General features: G+C 41.0%; 1 long non-coding RNA gene across 1 annotated transcript; it reads left to right on the top strand.

Moving 5' to 3' along the window:
• Nucleotides 1–1,178: 1,178 nt before the first annotated feature.
• LOC309351136 lies at nt 1,179–6,649 on the top strand. Its single transcript, XR_014160713.1, has 5 exons — nt 1,179–1,584; nt 2,296–2,547; nt 2,673–2,792; nt 5,039–5,317; nt 6,525–6,649. It is a non-coding gene; the product is annotated as an uncharacterized lncRNA (long non-coding RNA).
• The last annotated feature ends 380 nt before the right edge of the window (nt 6,650–7,029 follow it).

Here is a 7,029-nt window from a genome sequence, read left to right as displayed (position 1 = left end):
GGGCACCAATGCATGTGCATCTCTGCCCCTGTATGTCTAATAAGGTAGAATCTGTCACTCACATCCTTCTATTTTGCGAATTTTATAGTGAAGAACGAGTTCAACTTATTTTGCCGCTTTTATCAAAATTTATACCCCTACAACATTATTTGGAATCCTCCCCCGAAATTCTACGAAAATACCTTCTGGAGGATTCCTCAAGCTCAATATCATATGAGGTGGCCAAATTTTGCACTCTAGCAATCAGGAAGCGTAAATCTCTTTTGTTGAATGGCACACTGCGAAGTTCCCTTGTGTAAATTTTTTTTTTTTGATGTTGTTGTTGATTTCCTTTTGTTTGACCTTGTGGTGTTCTGTGTCGCTGGCTTTGAGGTTTTTAACAATCAAGCAGTATATAAATTTTATGAAATAAATAAATAAATAGAAACTCCCCACACATTTCTGAACCCTAATTTTTCAGAGTTCTAAAACATACTGGGAGCCACAAAACATACGAGAGACTCCCCTTATCAGACAGTATCCTCCACATCCCACAAGTTGAAGGTGACAAGAATAGCAATGCAGAACAAAGCTGGCTTGCTCATCCAACCGGGACCCTGTTAACTCTAATGTGCACACCTGTGGAGGACTAAGTAGACAAGCTTGCATGAAATGTTGGAGGTTATACTATGCAATACATGGCACTGCTTAGAAGTTGTGAATGCCTGGATTTGAAACCAGTAGAATTGAACATAAGAAACGGATAATGTCAGCAAATTTCAAAGAAGCAGGGAAGATGCCCATCCCTGTGCCAAGATCCTGCGGGAAAGGACTTAATTCCATCCAGGTTGTCCTTTATTTTTCTTGCTTTGACTAAGAAACCTGCACAAGTTGGAAAACAAGACCTTGGGTGGCCATATGAACCCTAAATACTTTGAGTCCCATGGGATTTTCTGAGTTGATGTTAGAGGCACTGGATGTTGATGGTACAAATTAAATAATTTCACCACATTGAGGAAGACAGGCCAAGTGTATTTTCTAGTGTATTCCTATGAGGCTCTTAACAATTTCAAGAGACTATCTTTCCATTTCTCTAGTCCCATGAATAAGCCATGTTGCCTTCAGAATCTCTTCTTGCTCCTTTTTGACAGTAACCTTTCAATCATTTGCCTCTAGAGTGACCCAGAATGGTCAATGCCACAGGGAAGAAAAAAGAAAAAGAAAACTGAACTTCATGCCGGCTTGCAGCCTTCATTAATAAAGGAATGGTCCTCTTTTTATTTAGTGCTATTAAAGCTAGCGTTAATCTTTATCAACCATCCAGCTTCCTGAGGAAATCAGATTTAACTCACTCATTGCTATTTACTTTGTCTATTTCAGGGGGAGATTAATGGATATGACATTTATCCTGATAGTTAAACTCTTTAATGAGCTTCACGTCTGAACACTCCAGCTGGAACTGGCATTCTGTAAGAGGACTCTGTTGACAGGATTTCTCCCCACCAATTCCTCTCACCATTGATATTATTTGAAGCACTGAATGAAGTGGAAACACCCAAATCTCCACCTGCTGAGAGCTTTAAGATGTTATTTTGGAGTTCATTGGTAATGCTAATGTTCTGTCTTAAATTAAAGTTGAATTGTTTTGAAGCAATCCAGGAAGCCATTGCTGGACCACTTTCAAAGCTTATAAAGTGACTGAAGTCAGCCAGCCAGGATATTAATATTTGAAGGCAAACAGACTTTGCTAACCCAACAAAGGCACAAGTTGTGTCACACAAACAAGGCAGTGAAATGGCAGAAACCAGCTAAAGTCAGTTTCCTTCAGGGGAGTTTGACATATATACAGATGTGCTGACATGAAGCCACTTTGCTGACCAATGGAAAGCCTCAAGACATTCAATTTTATTGAAATTAGTAAAGCTCTCTCTGCAGTCTCATTAATTTAGGAATGGGCGAGAGTGACTTAGATAATCTGCTTCAAAACTGACTTTGAGGATGACCACATGGAGAGGCTTATCTTATAAATAAAACTATTACAACTGCAAATATTTCAAAGAAGTATGACAGACAATTGCCTATTACAATAGTTTCCCTAGCAGTGCAAGCCTCTATTCCCATTAATTAAGTGAGGTTACTCCTAAGAAACTGGAGTATAGGCTTGCCATATCCAGAAACTAGGAAAATACATGACCACCAAAGCTAGAGGGCTGTAGGATGCAAAGAAAAAATGACTTCTATTTTGGTATTTATTGGAAATTTCTGTATTATTCCAGTCTGCAATGTGCATACTTTACATATTCCCCCAAATTTCAGCCTGGAAGGAATAAATCTCATCCAAAACTATGGTGGAGGGCCTGAATCCATACTGCATATCATGGGAAGAACAGCATCATCCATACTTCATGGATCATGGAGGTGTGGCAAGTGAACGGATGCTGGACAAAATCAAAAACAGATGAGATCTTGAGGCAAATTAATGGGGTGAATGAACTAAAGAACTGATGAAGAACTACAGGCATTGTTGGAGGTGGGTGAAGAAAGAACATTTCTTCTCATGCTTGTCAAGTAAGGGAAACTGAAATGCAATCCTGACTTTCAGTGTCTACCCTATTTTTTGGCATACTAAGTGGAACCAAACTCCTGCAGGATCTCAAGAACATCCAACAACTAAATTATTTCTGTTGTTTCAGGAAATGCGTACCTTTGTTTACATTCCATTTGACAGCCCATCATCCTCACCTATCAATATCACTTTCAAGTGGCAATTGGCATGTTTGGGACAGCTGGCATTTGCCTTGGCAGAGAGGCATGTAAGTGTCTCAGACTTCTAAACATGCCCACAATTTAGATGTTTGTTTTCCCAAACTCAGACGCGTCAAAGCGGGAGGGAATGTGACTTAGATATATTCTGAGTAGAGATGTGTGAAGCCTCTCCTTTTATTTCCTTTTTTATATGTAATTTTTATTAATTTTCCATTTAGTAATAGGCAATCACATCATTATTTACCTCTCTGGCTCTTTAGAGCCCATCGACTTCCTTCCCTCCCACCTCATGGCTTTCAAAATTAACCTTTACATCATTGCATTTTGTGCTTTTTCCTATTCTAGTTACATTCCTTACAAAATACCTTAAAATTTAAATATAGAAAGGGAGAAAATTTCTCATTACAAGTCTTCAGACAACCCCGCTAGTGGTGTTAATTGCTTACAGTAATCTTTCAAATATCGTATAAATTTATTCCAGTCCTTTTGGAATACTTGATCATGCTTGTTCTGGATTTTTCCTGTCAGGTTCACCAATTCCGCCAAGTCCATCATTTTCATCTGCCACTCTTCTTTCGTTGGTACTTCTTGTTGTTTCCATTTTTGGACTAAAAGAATTCTTGCTGCTGTTGTTGCATACATAAAATACTGGAGGTGAGAGGAAATATGGAAATAAAAGGAGAGATGTATGTCTCTCCTTTTATTTCCCTATTTCCTTTCACCTCCAGTATTTTTGCATTGCATTTTCAGACCACTGATCCCACAAGAGGTGATGTCTGCAATGCTGATCCATAACACAGAAACATCACAGCCTGCATATCTTGTTGTGCATTCAACAACACAGCTAAGCAGCACAGAGCAGATGTGTGCAAATGCATAACTGCATCCGTCAAACTGATAATGAATGCATGGCTCCACATCTGACACATTTGGACACAACAGTCGTACGCCACTCTAATCTCGGAGCGGTGTGAGATTCCAGGGGTTCCAGACGTTTATTGAGGGTCCGTGTTTCCTTATGGAAATGAGGTACAGCAGAGATTGTGATGTCTCTGCAGAGATTGTGAGGTTTATTTACTCATATATTCAACCTGAGCCTGCGATGGAGAAATTCACAGCATTAACACCCCCAAAAGGGTCTTGTTTCTCCCATAGTCACAGCCTTGGATTCAAACAGAGATCTTGCTTTCCCAGCCTGCCACTTTTGTGTCCAGCTTCTAGCTCACCTGACTCCTAGCTCTGAACTCTGGTTTTATTCCTTCTCACTGTGAGCTGAGGGAGGGTCCACACCCATTTGGGTCTCCCACAGAGCCCCTTTCTTTGATTAGCTTTTAACACTTGCTGGATCCAGGGGTTAGAAGTCTGGCAACTAGCTTAACACCTCAAGCCTTGATTAAATTCTAACACTTGCAGGATCCAGATATTATAGACATCTGGCACCCACAAACTCATAACAAAAAAAGAAAAAAAAGAACTAGAGGCACACACAAACTGATATTATGGTGATGTCCCTTATGCAGAGTACTCAGTTGCTAGAGCACAGGATGCTTAATCCCAGTGTTGTGTGTCTGAGCCCTATGTTGGGCAAAAGATTCCTTCCCTGCAGGGGGTTGGACTAGATGACCCTCGTGATCCCTTCCAACTCTACAATTCTGTGATTCTAAGATATTCTGATCAGTGGCGTAGTGTGGGGGGTGCAGGGGGGGCTGGCCACACCGGGCGCAACATCTGGGGGTTAGGGTTAGGGGGCGCAAATCCACGGGTTGGGGGCGCAAATCCATGGGTTAGGGGGCACAAATTACTTGCCTTGCCCTGGGTGCTGACAACCCACACTACGCCACTGATTCTGATCCCCCATTCCCTTGTTTATTAAGGCAGAATCTTCTTCCTGTTTGTTCTCATCAAAGCCCTGGGCATCATTCTCATATTTATTTGATCTCACCTTAAGAGAGCATAGATGAAAAATAAATAATAACTTGGAGCTGACTAACTGGTATGCCAGATTTTCACAGTCTTTTGGGATTCTCATTGAAAAGATAAATTTCTCGAAGCCACCTGGAAGGCCTTATATATGGAGTTTTGCCATCTGTGGATTTCATATCTTTCTTCTGATGAAGGGGTGGGTGAAATCTACTGCATGAGCTTTCTCAGTGGCAAATAATCTCAGCTGGGTTTCCTTAAAGCAACCCAAGATGAAATATCAACTCAGATTGTTAAAATATGCTAAAACATCTGTCAAAAGCAGCTGATAATGTTCCTTCCATTTTGTTTCTATTATCTTTTCTATTAACAGGCAGTAAAACTGACAGACTGCATTTTTGTTGTTAGCCAACAAATGAATGCCTCTGACTGCAGAAAGTATTTATGAAGTATTTAGTGCTGATAAACGAGCCTTCACCATTCTCCATCATGTAATTGCATTGAGATGCAAGAGTTCTTTCTTGCTTAGCTGGTTTGATCTTTTGCCATCAAAACGGAGGAAGGGAATGGTGGCTGACATGGGACAAAAACATGCAGAGAGCGCCAGACCAACCCGGGAGTGTGTGGTGAAGCCGCAGCACAGCAGGAAATGGTAGGGGTTTCAGTCGAAAGCATAATGATTTTTTATGTAATTAAAACAATCTGAATCAATAACTAAATAAATAAAAAATGCAACTGGGGAAAAATGCAACTCTGGAAACAGTTAAGTATAAACTGATGGTTGGAAAAACAGGTTCTGTTTTTTTTACAGCAGTAATTCTTTAATTCTTTCAACTCAAATTCTCTGTTGTTGGGTTTGTTTTTTTACAAATAATATCCCAGGCCAGCCCTTATCTAAGATTTAGTGTGATTGTTTAATGGGGAAGGAAAAGTGGATTTTGATGTCTGGTATTGGTAAAAAGGTAGTGGTTGCAAAAGAGGAGAGCCAGTGTGATGTTGGGGCTCAGAGCGATCTTCCCTAGCCTGGTGCCCGCCAGATGGGGTGGGACTCCAGCTCCCATCAGCCTCAGCCACCATGGCCAGTAGCCAATGATGATGGGAGCTGTAGTTCCAACAACATCCAGAGGGCCCCAGATTGGTGAAGAAAGCATTGGAGGAGAATGCAGGTGCTGCTGAATGACAACTCTGATCAACCCTGGCATGCATGGCCAATGGTCAGTGATGAGCAGTTCAGCAACATCTGAAGGCCCAAAGATGCCCCTAAATCTGAATTAAAGTGTTGGACCAGGGAGGCCCAGATTGCCTCACTCAGGCACAATGCTCACTGGGTGGAGTGGACTAGTCACTCTTTTGCAGTCTAACCTACAGTATTTCACAGAGCTCATGTGAGAATAAAATAGGGCAGTGGTTGGTAAAGAACCAATACTGCCCAAAACGCTTGGAAGAAGGAGAGGAAACAAATGTAATAAATTGTTGCTATTGCTGTTGTTTGAAAGAAATACGATAGTTCTAAGGCTTCTTTTAGTCTCAGACGTAAGCTCTTCACCTAATATTAAAGCCAGTTTTCACTGCCTCTGCCTCGCTGACGTTTAGGCATATATATAACTGAATGGGTAAACAAAAATGGTGAGGTGACATGTGGTGCTCTATTTTTTAACACAAGCATCTGTGCATGCATCGTGCTCATAAGAAATGTACAACTGTGGAAAAGTTCTACACACATATTTTGCTCCTACCCTTTTGGTTTCATCTCCCACTTTTAACTATAAATATTTTGATTTTTTAAAATTTATTTTAAAAATAGGCACACAAGACAAAGTGAAATAATATTTTCCCCTCTTTTCCCACTCCGTGTTCAGTCGCTGCCCACACTATGTAATCTGTCCAATTAAGGAGATCCAGAAGCGCCCATCCACATTTATGATGTCTCCAAAAGTTGCATAGAAATAGAAAAGTGAAGTAGAAACGTTCATTTCAAATACCAGGTAACGCTGTGGTCCCATAACCCTTCTTAAAATGAGATGTCAATTTAATGTAATTTTGAAAATTCAACTCTTTTCTCCCTGTGAAACACAAGTCAGTTGAAGGAAGCGCTGTAGCTTAGCGGCAGAGCATCTGATATGCACAGCAAAGGTCCCAAATTCAAACACCAGCATCTCTGGAGGGGACTGAGAGACCCTTATCTGAAGCCCAGGACAGCTGCTGCCAGTCATTGCAGACAATACTGAACTAGTTGGATCAATGTTCAAACTCAGTGTAAGGCAGCATTCTATCTTCCTATATAGCAGTCATGCCTCATAGGAACTTTTGGCTCATATCAGCTCTGCCCCCCCCCCCCCGGCTGATGTTCTGTTGCTGTTAACT

This window comes from Podarcis erhardii, assembly GCF_964252035.2.
Source record: "Podarcis erhardii genome assembly, chromosome: 10".
In the NCBI taxonomy this organism is placed as follows: Eukaryota; Metazoa; Chordata; class Lepidosauria; order Squamata; family Lacertidae; genus Podarcis; species Podarcis erhardii.
Note: the sequence above shows the minus strand (reverse complement) of the source record. Positions and strands in the feature narration are given on the sequence as shown.